Raw genomic sequence first — 13,445 nt, 5'->3', positions numbered from 1 at the left:
GTGTTATTGACTGTACGTTTTCTTTACCCTATGTGTAACTCTGTGTTGTTTGTGTCACACTGCTTTGCTTTATCTTGGCCAGGTAGCAGTTGTAAATGAGAACTTGTTCTCAACTGGTCTACCTGGTTAAATAAAGGTGAAATAAATAAATAAATACAAAATGTAAATACTGTATATGGCTACATACAGTGAATGCATCACTTTTCAAATCAAATGTGTAGACCTCACAGTGAAATGTTTACTTACAAGCCCTTAAACAACAATGCAATTTTAAGAAAAATACCCCCCCAAAAATGTAAAATAATAATAATAATAATTAAAGAGCAGCAGTAAAATTACAATAGCAAGGCTATATTGTCACGCCCTGCCAATAGAGAGCCCTTGGTTCTCTATGGTGTAGTAGGTCAGGGCGTGACTAGGGGGTGTTCTAGCTCAATATTTCTATGTTGGTGTTTTGTATGGTTCCCAATTATAGGCAGCTGGTAATCGTTGCCTCGCCTACTGAAATTGAACTTCAGTTCATGAAAATAAATAGCTATCCAGCTACTTAACCCTGTTGCCCAAAACTAATGTTATAAGTAGACAGCTAGCTTCATCTGGCTAGTGAGGCTCGACCCGACCGGGTTATGTGTTGTGAATAATAAAAGTATCTCTTTGAATGAGATGCCGAAGATTACAATCGGTGGAATCATGCCATATTTAGACTAGATAATGTTAAACAAGGTTGGAATGTGAAGCAATGAAATGGTGACACCCACAGAACACAACTATGAAGAGTTTATGCAAATATTAGTGTTGTAGCTCTTATCGCGGGACTGTCTGTGACTGTGTGAAATCCCCTCCCCAGTCAGCCTATTGTGTGTATTGACATTCATATTACACTGTACAGCTTTACCTAAGGATTGGGAATCAATGAAATGGGCTAACAGTCTAATCAATACCCAATATATTTTTTCCCAACGTCCTCCTCAGAGTTATCAGACTCCAAAACATCCACGCAGTATTGTTTTTCCTAGGGAATAGTGTTCAATACATATAGGTTGACAATAAATGTTGCTCAATTCACCGTTGTTTCAGAGTCCCCGATTACCAGAACGTGTGCTCCGGGCATGTGCTGACCAACTGGCAGGTGTCTTCACTGACATTTTCCACATGTCCCTGATTGAGTCTGTAATACCAACATGTTTCAAGCAGACCACCATAGTCCCTGTGCCCAAGAACACTAAGGCAACCTGCCGAAATGTCTACAGACCCGTAGCACTCACATCCGTAGCCATGAAGTGCTTAAAAAGGCTGATAATGGCTCACATGAACACCATTATCTCAGAAACCCTAGACCCACTCCAATTTACACACCGCCCAAACAGATCCACAGATGTGCAATAGAGATTGCATCTCCACACTGCCCTTTCCAACCTGGACAAAAGGAACACCTACGTGAGAATGCTAATCATTGACTACAGCTCAGTGTTCAACACCATAGTGCCCTCAAAGCTCATGACTAAGATAAAGACCCTAGGATTTAAACACCTCCCTTTACAACTGGATCCTGGACTTCATGACGTGTCGACCCCAGTTGGTAAGGGTAGGTAGCAACACATCTGCCACGCTTATCCTCAACACTCAGGGGTGCGTGCTCAGTCCCCCCTGTACTCCCTGTTCACCCACAACTGCGTGGCCAGGCACGACTCCAACACCATCATTAAGTTTGCAGACGACACAACAGTGGTAGGCCTGATCACCGTCAACAACGAGACAGCCTATAGGGAGGAGGTCAGAGACCTGGCCGGGTGGTGCCAGAATAACAAACTCTCCCTCAACGTAACCAAGACTAAGGAGATGATTGTGGACTACAGGAAAGGGAGGACCGAGCACACCTCCATTCTCATTGACGTGGCTGTAGTGGAGCAGGTTGAGAGCTTCAAGTTCCTTGGTGTCCACATCACCAACAAACTGGACTGTCCAAACACACCAAGACAGTCGTGAAGAGTGCACGACAAAGCCTATTCTAAAAAGATTTGGCATGGGTCATCAGATCCTCAAAAGGTTCTACAGCTGCACCATCGAGAGCATCCTGACCGGTTGCATCACTGCCTGGTACGGCAACTGCTCGGCCTCCGATCGCAAGGCACTACAGAAGGTAGTGGGTATGGCCCAGTACATCACTGGGGCTAAGCTGCCTACCCTCCAGGACCTCTATACCAGGCTGTGTCAGAGGAAGGCCCTAAAAATTGTAAAAGACCCCAGTCATAGACTGTTCTCTCTACTACCGCATGACAAGCGGTACCGGAGCGCCAAGTCTAGGACCAAAAGGCTTCTCAACAGCTTTTACCCCCAAGCCATAAGACTCCTGAAGAGGTAATCAAATGGCTACCCAGACTATTTGCATTGTGTCCCCCCCCCAACCCCTCTTTTACACTGCTAGTCACTTTAACTATACATTCTACCTCAATTAGCCCGACTAACCGGTGCCCCCGCAGATTGGCTACCCGGACTATCTGCATTGTGTCCACCACCACATTGTGTCCCACCGCCAAACTCTCTTTTATGCTACTGCTACTCTGTTTATCATATATGTATAGTCACTTTAACCATACCTACATGTACATACTACTACCTCAATTAGCCCGACTAACTGGTGCCAGTATTTAGCCTCGCTACTGCATATAGCCTTGCTACTGTTACTTTTCACTGTCTAATACTGTTGTTTTGTATTTCTTTACTTATCTATTGTGAACCTAATACCTATTTGTTAATAAAAATTGCCCTGTTGGTTAGGGCCTGTAAGTAAGCATTTCACTGTAAGGTCTACACCGGTTGTATTCGGCGCATGTGAAAGAAATAGGATTTGATTATATTTTACTGGTAATGGCGACATATGTAAATGCCAACAAAATAACTTTTTGGTTAGTGTGGTGTGTGTGTGAGTGTGTGAGTAACCTTTAGGCAAGTCAGTTAAGAACAAATTCTTATTTACAATGACGGCCAAACCCGGACGACGCTGGGCGAATTGTGCGCCGCCCTATGGGACTCCCAATCACAGCCGGATGTGAGACAGCCTGGATTCGAACCAGGAACTGTAGTGGCGCCTTTTGCACTGAGATGCAGTGCCTTAGACCACTGCGTCTGTGTGTGTGTTAACGAATTTAACTAGAATGCTTAAAAGGCCGCTAAAATTTTAAATATCGGTTATCGGTATCGGGTTTTGGTATCGGGTTTTTTGGCAAAGAAAAATGTTAATATTGGATATCGGTATCGGCCTAAAATGTCATATCGGTGCATCACTAGTTAAGAGCCCATAAAACGGCAGCCTCCCCTCTGGCGCCATCTTAATAAGAGGTATTTTAAGATGAGTCCTCTGTTACACTGTAACAGTCCTTCTAGCTGTGTTGTCCTTGCTGCAGATATGAGTCAGGGTGTAGCCTGATGAGAGAAAGAGAGAGACACAGAGAGAGAAAGAGATAGAGAAAGACAGAAAGAGAAAAAGAGAGAGACAGAGAAACAGAGAGAGAGCGAGAAAGAGAGAGGAATGTGCCTTATTAAGAATCCCTTACCAACATGAGACAGCATAGTGGAAAGGCTATGGGGGGCTTTGTGTTGCACATCCTTGAGAAATGTACTTCTTTCAGTCTCGAGGTCTGGGTGTACAGGTGTTTGTTAGTGTGTGTTTGTGTACATGAGTGTGTGTGTGGGTGTGTGTCTGCACGTGCATACAGTACCAGTCAAAAGTTTGGACACACCTACTGATTCAAGGGTTTTTCTTTATTTTTACTATTTTCTACATTGTAGAATAATAGTGAAAACATTTTAAAAAACAGGTAAATGATGATAGCATCATGTGTATGAAAATCACATACAGCATGATGGTTAAAAGCCAAATAATTTGACCCATGTAAAGAGACAAGTTACCATACCATGGTGTTGTTCCTGCAGAGTCATTTCTTTTTACAGTATACCTGTGGTGTGCATTCCCAACTTCTCAAGTGTCGAATGCCAAATACAAAACTCACTCCATCTACATTACATTCAACTCCATTCAACAAAGAAATCCAATTCACCCAAGAGCCAATTTACCTTAAAGTCCTTCCACTGAGGGGTATCCAATGAGTCAAATAGTAGAGATCCAATTCACGAGGGAGAACTGAAGCTTCAGTCAATGCCATGAATGGCGACCTAACAGACCAAGTACACTACTAGGAGGAATCTTGTAAACTGGACTCTATTATCGATTGTAACATAAAACGCCTCTCTCTGAGTTCTGGGAGTGGGGTCAACAGCGAAATCTCCTTACCGGTTTTAATAACATAAATGAAAAGTCAATAAAGCATAGTTCTGAACAGTAGGCTCCTTTACTGGCAGTGTTTGGGGAATGCTTTAGCTGCCCTCCTCCCAGGGTGCTTTGTGGTCTCTGGTTTCTCATGGTGAGCCTTGGGACTGCTGGGGACATCCCCATGCTGAGAGAGTTGGAGGATTGACCAATAGGAATGGGTCACTCCATAAGAGTGCCATAGTATTTTCCCATGAAGCTGCTGTTATAGCTGCCGCTAGCTGCTGTTGTAGCTGCCGTGAACAGGGCACACAAACACTCTCTGCTGGCGCTCTGTGAGGACCGTGGAGTTTTTCCAACCCTGAGAATCCCAACAGCCTCCAAATAACCAATTCCAGCTATTTTCCCCCATTTTGCTTTTTTCTTCCTCCTCTATTTATTTTTTTTTAAATCAAAATTGTATTAAAATTAAAACACTCTCTGAGCATTCAGTTCTATTCTATTTCAACAAGCTGACGGGACAGTGTGTTTTCATGATTTTCTTATGAAAACCTATTTTTCCTGCTGTGTTGCTTGAGGGGAGAAGGGGGACGCAGGTGGCTTTCCATAGACATCTCCAATCAGGAAAGCAGTCTTAACAGCCCCCCTTTTTCCTTTCCATGACAATCCCTTCCTCACTAAGGAGAAGGATCTGGGTCAGAAATCTATTACCTCCATATTCCAGACAGACAGGGAGAATTAGAATGTGTGACAGCACGCATAGTAAGTACCAGAACACTAAGCACAATTGGCTATAGAATTGGTAAAAAACCCTAGCTATTCTATCTGAAGCAAGCAGTTACTGTTTTTTTGTTGTGGTGGTATTGAACGGATAGGACAGTGAAGGGAAGACAGGAAAGGTAAGAGGAATGCAAGTCAGGTTACAAGTTGAAGTAGTGGTAAATCTTGTATCTGACTTGTATATCCCAAAAAGGTCGATGACAGTCAGATCTTCTCAAAATAACATTCGGTAGAGACTGAAGGATTTCTTACATTCCATCCATAATGGGCTCAGGTGTGAATTACATTCGGTGCTTTACCAAGTGTGAGAGAAATGTGACCTCTTTTCTGTCCTAGCCTCTTCGCAACACACATATTATGAAGATACACACACACACACACCCTACCCCCTCCCTTACCCCCCACTGAAACTCAGCACTGTGGAGTAGCCAGATGTGTCTCTCCCTCTCATCTCCGGCCCATCTGTATGCTCTCTGAGTCACACACACGCACACACAAACACACACGCACACACTAGTGCTGTCCCCGACAAAAAGAAAATCTTGGTCGACCGAGAGTCGTCTGTTCATTAAAACAATCGATTGGTCAACATTTTTAAATGTGTATTTTTCTATATATAGACACACCCTATGTTTGAATAAAATTAACTATATGTAGGCTACTGAGCTTGTCCGATGCTTTAAGCACTGCGATTAAAAATGAAGACACACAAATGATTAAAGAGGGAGCCAGAGACCAACCAGAAGAAAAAAACCTGTTCCTGACCTTCCTCCCCCCACTGCTGCTGGCCTTCACAGATTCTGCAGTTATGCTCCTGAAGTTGCTGGTAATAGTCAGTGGTCGGCAACCTGTGTTCGGCAACCTTTTCCATTTTGGATTGCCAAGTTATCGTACCATTTATACAGTTTTCATATGCACATGATTTTCATATGCACATTTTCATGGAACAGTTTAATTTAATTTATAATTAAGTCTTCATATCTCAAAATATATATAATGTGGTTAGTCCCGGGTGGCGCAGTGGTTAAGGGCGCTGTACTGCAGCGCCAGCTGTGCCACCAGAGACTCTGGGTTCGCGCCCAGGCTCTGTCGTAACCGGCCACGACCGGGAGGTCCGTGGGGCGACACACAATTGGCCTAGCGTCGTCCGGGTTAGGGAGGGTTTGGCCGGTAGGGATATCCTTGTCTCAACGTGCACCAGCGACTCCTGTGGCTGGCCGGGCGCAGTGCACGCTAACCAAGGTTGCCAGGTGCACAGTGTTTCCTCCGACACATTGGTGCGGCTGGCTTCCGGGTTGGTAGCTATTATAATGAAATAATACCATCCTATTGTTTGAGGGGACTGCACAGTTATGAACTTAAACTTATAAATGTATTAATAAACCAATTAGGCACATTTGATACAACATTTTGAACAGAAATACAATGTTCATAAAATCTTGTCTAAAACTTTGCACATACACTGCTGTCATCTAGTGGCCAAAATCTTAATTGCCCCTAGATTCCTAAGTCATATATTGTCCTTTAACTTGCATTTCAAATATGGTACTATTATTTTTATTTAAGTAGCAATTTGATGACTTGTTTGTTTAATTATTACAAGTTTTGATTTGGTGCATCGGTGGAGAGAACTTTATTCTGTTCCCTGTTGGGTCATCGGATTATGGAGGTGAGTTGTCTTTGCAATGTCTGACAGTGAGAAGTTTTGAGGCAGACTTAACTCATTTCCCAGAGCTATGGTCTTTCCCCCTGTTAGGTATAGCGGCCTGTTCCCACTAGGGGCACATTGTGCATCGTTTGTTATTTTTGTGTGGTGATAACGGTCAGAGCAGATGTCTCGGAAGCACATCTGTGGTTCGGGGTTAGTTACCAGCGAGCTGGTTCCATCGTGACAGCAGGTTCTAGTGCATCAATACCCGCCGCAAAGCCACCGAAGACTAGGGTTAAGTTTAACAATAGGATTTGGGGAAGCTCAAGTCATACTCATCTGTTTTTGCACTGTTAAATCAGCTATGTACTTGTTCTGTAGTCGATGTGCTCATTAAGGCAGTTCAAAGTTTGTGCTACTAATCTGTTCATTTGATAGCAGCATTATGGCGTCTATTGAGGATTTTGTCCATGCTCCTTCTGAAGAGTTGCTTATGCAGTTTACAAGGAACAGCTTTTGAAGTTGAGTGAGTATTTTGTTGAGATTAGTGACAAATGTCTCAAGGATACAGTGAAGTCGATTCTGTCAGCTGTTTTGCTTTCAGCTGGTATTTTGAAGGCAGAATTGAGTGAGCCTAGTCCAGCTGTATTGGATGTACCAATTGTGTCTAGTGCTGGTTTGACATTTGAGCAGAAAAAGAGTTACTTTTATTGTAGCTAAATCCTGACAAAGATCCGGAAAGGTTGAAGCAGGATACGGAACAAGCTAAACTGTGGTTGCAACATCAGTCAGAGAAGGCAAGCTTTCAGGTGAATTTTCTTTTGAGAATGGCTACTCAACCTCCCCAATGGGACGCTCTTCCCTTGGTCATTCACCGCCATTTGATGTTGCTGGTAATCTCCGGTTGTTGCCTATATTTACTGAAAAAGATCCTCATCTATTTTTTATGTTATTTGAATGTGTAGCAGACTCTCGGGCTTGGCCTGATGCAGACCGTACTTTGATGCTACAGTGTGTTTTGACCAGTGAGGCTAAGGAGGCTAACTCATCTCTTAGCGCTACAGAAGGTGAAGATTACCTAAAAGGTTAAAAACTGCTGTCCTGCATGCTTACGAGTTGGTCCCTGAAGTGTATTGACAGCATTTCAGAATGTTGAAGAAAGGTGAAAACTCAACATGGGACTGTTTCTCACGGGATTTGTTAACTCAATTCATTGTCACTTGTTTGGAAGATTTGTGCAACCTGGTTGTCCTTGAACAATTGAAAGAATCTGTCCCTGATCGTCTTGCTACCTATATAAATTAGTGCATCTGAAGCTGCTGTTTTGGCAGATGAGTACGTACCTACCCACAAAAGCAGTTTTGGAGCATTCCGTATGCGAGATGGGGGCAAAGGAACAGTTCAAGTGGATTTCGGTCAGCAAATTCCTTTGGTTCTGGTAATGACATATCAATCTAGATCCGAACGTGGTTCATGTGGACAGAATGATGTAAGTAAAATCTGTAATTATTGTCAAGGTAAAGGCCACTGGAAGAACGAATGTCCTGTCCTTTGGTAAAACGGTCAGCAGATTGGCCAGAACAAATTTAAAACCTGTTGCGTTAGCTGGGCCTGTTCCTCATGTTAATTCAGTTGCGCAAGCTCAAGAATTGTCCAAACCTTTTAGTACTGATTATACACCGTTTGTCACAGAGGGCTATGTTTCACTATTGGGAAATGATGTGCAAGTGCCAGTAAAGATTCTGCGAGACACTGGTGTCTCTGAATCGTTTGTTTTGGAGTCTGTTCTACCTTTTTCTCTGGAGACAGATACAGCAATCATTGTCCTGATTCAAGGGATAGGTTTGAATACATTGTCTGTACCCTTGCACAAAGAAAGACATTTCCGCTTACATCAAAACATGCCATGTTTGTCAGCTGACTGGGAAGCCTAATCAGATGTTAAGGCCAGTCCCGCGACAACCTATTCCTGTTACAGGCCAGCCATTTGAGCATTTGATTATTGATTGTGTTGGACCCTTAAAGAAGTATCACAAGAGAGCACTGGATTCAGTCCTAATGACCTTGTTTTTTGATCATACTCTGCGTGGTCCCTTAAAGGACAACTCCTTAAAGGAGGATTAGAAGGTGGTTGAGCCTCCCCCAAATAGGTGTTATATGTTAGTGGTTTCTGACACAGGTTGTATGCAGCTTGTGAAATGGCTTAAGAAAAACTAGAATCCTTTCAGGTGAGGATGAAAAGGTTGTTTGACCGGCGAGCTGAGCCGTGACAATTTATCGAGACCAAAATGGAGCTCTTTGAATACTTATTTCCCTCATTAAAATGCAAATCAATTTATAACATTTTTGACATGCGTTTTTCTGGATTTTTTGTTGTTGCTATTCTGTCTCTCACTGTTCAAATAAACCTACCATTAAATTATAGACTGATAATTTCTTTGTCAGTGGGCAAATGTACAAAATCAGCAGGGGATCAAATACTTTTTTCCCTCACTGTACATCCCTTGGAATTAAGTACATGCTAAAGTACATTAAGTGTATGATTAAGTACATGCTAGTTAATGATATCGCTGTTCCATCATTCTCCAGTTAGGCCTCCCCATGTCTCTTGGTGAACAAGTCAGATGGTTCTCTTAGATTTGGCACTGACTACCGGAAGGTTAAGTGTAACAACCTGACTGTTACCCACTCTCAAGGATGGAAGATTGTGTTGACCAGGTTGGTTCTGCCCAGTGTGTCAGCAAGTTCGATTTGCGGAAGGGTTACTGGCAGGTGCCTTTGTCATCATGTTTTTATTACTCCTTCAGGTCTTTTCTCCTATACGGTCATGAGTTTTGGCCTACGCAACGCACCTGCTACGTTTCAGAGTCTTATGAATATGGTGATCTCTGGCCTTTAAAGCTGTGCTGTTTATCTAGATGGTGTGGTTGTTTAAAGTGACACTTGGGAGTGACATCTGGTGCGGATACGGACTCTGAGTGTTTAGCTGATGCCTGTCCCACTGTGAACATAGCCAAATGTGAGTTTGCCCAGGCAACAGTGACCTACCTCGGCAGAGTGGTCGGGCAGGGTCGTGTTGTCCTGGTGCGGGCTAAAGTGGCCGCTATCGACCTGTTTCACCGCCCACCACCAAGAAGGAGCTGCAGCGCTTCCTAGGTATGGTTGAGGATTATCGGGGGTTTTGCTGCAACTTCTCCACGGTTGTAGCACCTCTGACTGATCTGTTGAAGAAGAGGGCTGATTTCATTTGGTCTTCCTGCTGTCAGAGTGCTTTTGAAAATGTGAAACTGCTTCTTAGCTCTGACCCTGTGTTTGCTGCCCCACGATTGGAACAACCTTTCAGCCTATATGTGGATGCCAGTAATGTGGGTGCAGGTGCCGTGTTGCTTCAAGCAGATGGAGGTGTTGAACATCCTGTTAGCTATTTCTCCCAAATGTTTAACAGCTATCAGTTGAATTATTCAGTGGGGTAGGAGGCCCTTGCCTTAATCTGGGCGTTGCAGCATTTTGAGGTATATGTGGGGTCGGGTGTGGTCCCTATTGTGGTTTACACTGACCACAACCTCTTTCCTGCACACCATGCTTTCCCAAATCGCAGGACTATGCGCTGGTGTTTGTTCCTGCAGGGCAATAAATTGCAATGTCCGTACTGTGAGACGCCTAAGACAGCGCTACAGGGAGAAAGGACGGACAGCTGATCGTCCTCGCAGTGGCAGACCATGTGTAACAATACCTGCACAGGATCGGTACATCCGAACAACACACCTGCGGGACAGGTACAGGATGGTAACAACAACTGCCCGAGTTACACCAGGAACGCACAATCCATCAGTGCTCAGACTGTCCGCAATAAGCTGAGAGAGGCTGGACTGGGGGCTTGTAGGCCTGTTGTAAGGCAGGTCCTTACCAGACATCAACGGCAACAACGTCACCTATGGGCACAAACCCACCGTCGCTGGACCAGACAGGACTGGCAAAAGGTGCTCTTCACTGATGAGTCGCGGTTTAGTCTCATCAGGGGTGATGTTGGATTCTCGTTTATCGTCAAAGGAATGAGCGTTACACTGAGGCCTGTACTCTGGAGCGGGATCAATTTGGAGGTGGAGGGTCTGTCATGGTCTGGGGCGGTGTGTTACACCATCATTGGACTGAGCTGGTTGTCATTGCAGGCAATCTCAACGCTATGCGTTACAGGGAAGACATCCTCCTCCCTCATGTGGTACCCTTCCTGCAGGCTCATCCTGACATGACCCTCCAGCATGACAATGCCACCAGCCATACTGCTCATTCTGTGCGTGATTTCCTGCAAGACAGGAATGTCAGTGATCTACCATGGCCAGCAAAGAGCCCGGATCTCAATCCCATTGAGCACGTCTGGGACCTGTTGGATCAGAGGGTGAGGGCTAGGGCAATTCCCCTCAGAAATGTCCGGGAACTTGCAGGGGCATTGGTGGAAGAGTGGGGTAACATCTCACAGCAAGAACTGGCAAATCTGGTGCAGTCCATGAGGAGGAGATGCACTGCAGTACTTAACCTCGCTGGACGCTAGCGTCCCACCTCAACAACAGCCAGTGAAATTGCAGGGTGCAAAATTCAAAACAACAGAAATCTCATAATTACAATTCCTCAAATATTATACACCATTTTAAAGACAAACGTCTTGTAAATCCAACCACAGTGTCCAATTTCAAAAAGGCTTTACGGAGAAAGCACACCATGCGATTATGTTAGGTCAGTGCCTTGTCACAGAAAACCATACAGCCATTTTCCAGCCAAGGAGAGGGCTCACAAAAGTCAGAAATAGCGATTAAATTAATCACTAACCTTTGATGATCTTCATCTGGTGGCACTCCCAGGTCTCCATGTTAGACAATAAATGTTTGTTTTGTTCGATAATCTTTATGTCCAAAAACCTCAGTTGAAATTGGCGAGTTATGTACAGTAATCATTGTCTCAAACAAACATCCGGTGAAAATGCAGAGATCCACATCAAATTACAGAAATACTCATCATAAACATTGATGAAAGATACAAGTGTTTAACATACATTTAAAGATAAACTTCTCCTTAATGCAGCCGCTGTGTCAGATTTCAAAAAGGCATTACCGCGAAAGCACACTATGCGAATATGTTAGGTCAGCGCCTAGCCACAAAACCATACAGCCATTTTCCAACCAAGGAGAAGTGTCACAAAAGTCAGAAATAGCATTACAATTAATCACTTACCTTTGATGATCTTCATCTGGTGGCACTCCCAGGTCTCCATGTTAGACAATAAATGTTTGTTTTGTTCGATAATGTCCCTCTTTATGTCCAAAAACCTCAGTTTTGTTGGTGCGTTTAGTTCAGAAATCCAAAAGGCACAATGCGCGCTCTCAACATCAAGACGAAAAGTTTAAAAAGTACAATAAAAGTTAGCAGAAACATGTCAAACGATGTTTAAAATCAACCCTCAGGTTGTTTTTTGTCATAAATAACCAATAATTTTTCAACCGGACAAAAGCTTCGTCAATAGAAAAGGAGAGACAAGAAAGGCGTGTTCCCGATCCACTGGCCTCTCATTGAAAGTGCTGTATCTCCCTCATTTTTTCAGAGTAAAAGCCTGAAACAATGCCTAAACACTGGCCACATGTAGAGGAAGCCATAGATATCGTGAACTGGGTCCTAAGTCTTTGTATGGTGGATAGGCTTTCAATGGAAAAACAGCCTTTCAAAATAATAGTTCTTCCTGGTTGGATTTTCCTCAGGTTTTCGCCTGCCATATAAGTTATTTTATACTCAGACATTATTTTAAGAGTTTTAGAAACTTTAGAGTGTTTTCAATCCAAATATACTAATTATATGCATATCCTAGCTCCTGGGCCTGAGTAGCAGGCAGTTTAATTTGGGCACGCTTTTCATCCGAAATTCCGAATGATGCCCCCTACATCTTGTTATGTTCATACAAATATTTTTTTTGCTGAGTTTACTTCAGAAATCATTGAGAAATGCTGCTGATCATGTGCTGCTATTTTGACTGCACCTCCTTTGTCTATAACCACCATGGTTATTATCTGCTCCTGCTGGTCATCTTTGAATCTTTGAACGTCTTAAAATATGTACTCTTAAATATCAACCCGCTACAGCCAGAAGAGAACTGTCCACCTCTTGGAGCCTGGTCCTCTCTAGGTTTCTTCCTAGGTTCCTGCCATCGAATGAGTTTTTCCTATTAACTGTGCTTCTGCCTCTGCATTGCTTGTTCTTTGGGGTTTTAGGTTGGGTATCTTTAAAGCACTTTATGATGATGTAAAAAAGGCAATACATTTATTTGATTGATTGAGAAACAAACGTCATGTTATAAACAGCCTTTAAATGATTGGTGAACGCTTTATAAAGTTGTTTCATTTAAAATAGGACCATATGGAGAGACTGGACTCATAGGCCAGAACATATTAGTCATAACATCCGTCTCCAGGTAAGACACATGTTCTGACTTTGTTCAATATTGTGATTGGATCAATAAGCATTCCAAGCATGCCCCCAATGAGAGACATCAAACAGGTGTGGTTAACTGTAATCCACCGTTAATCAGTCAAGTTTAGATAAATATCCGAGGAGGAATCAGGAGTGTGTGTTTGGTTAGTACTGGAATGCTGGAAAGTGCCATTGCAGTGCATCATGCCCATTACCTACTAATGGAGCAAGTTAAGAAGGATGTATGTAGAGCAATAATGCCACCTGAAAAAACAGAGATCTTTGACATGTCTGTCA

At 43.4% G+C, this 13,445-nt stretch overlaps 1 protein-coding gene across 1 annotated transcript in view; it reads right to left on the bottom strand.

The window, feature by feature from the left end:
* The window catches only part of LOC115136798 (LIM domain kinase 1-like), a 77,251-nt gene that overhangs the window by 52,166 nt on the left and 11,640 nt on the right, over positions 1 to 13,445 (bottom strand). The gene's annotated exons all lie outside the window — the stretch shown is intronic.

The sequence above is a fragment of the Oncorhynchus nerka genome, linkage group LG11 (assembly GCF_034236695.1).
Source record: "Oncorhynchus nerka isolate Pitt River linkage group LG11, Oner_Uvic_2.0, whole genome shotgun sequence".
Lineage (NCBI taxonomy): Eukaryota > Metazoa > Chordata > Actinopteri > Salmoniformes > Salmonidae > Oncorhynchus > Oncorhynchus nerka.
The sequence above is the reverse complement of the archived record's forward strand: the minus strand, read 5'-3'. Positions and strand labels throughout refer to the sequence as shown.